Below are 291 nucleotides of genomic sequence, written 5' to 3'. Positions count from 1 at the left end.
GGGGCTCCAGTCGCTCCACACGTGGCCGTACACGTACCGCACCCTCGCCCGCAGGGCGGCCTCGCCCCTGAGCGCGGAGCCGGGCATCGCGTACACGTTGCGGTCCTGGCCCCGCTGGAAAACCTGCGAGGGAAGAGGGGGCCGTGTGCGCCCGCGGGGATCAAGGGCGGCTCTTTGGGGTGTCCCAGCCCGGACGTCGCAGACAACGGACGGGGTACTTACAGGGTTACTGCCGGCGGGGGTACCCTGTGAACACGGAAACATTGTTAGTGTTTTCTTCATCTGCAAATG

Source organism: Crocuta crocuta, unplaced genomic scaffold (assembly GCF_008692635.1).
Source record: "Crocuta crocuta isolate KB4526 unplaced genomic scaffold, BGI_CrCroc_1.0 scaffold221, whole genome shotgun sequence".
Lineage (NCBI taxonomy): Eukaryota > Metazoa > Chordata > Mammalia > Carnivora > Hyaenidae > Crocuta > Crocuta crocuta.
The sequence above is the reverse complement of the archived record's forward strand: the minus strand, read 5'-3'. Positions refer to the sequence as shown.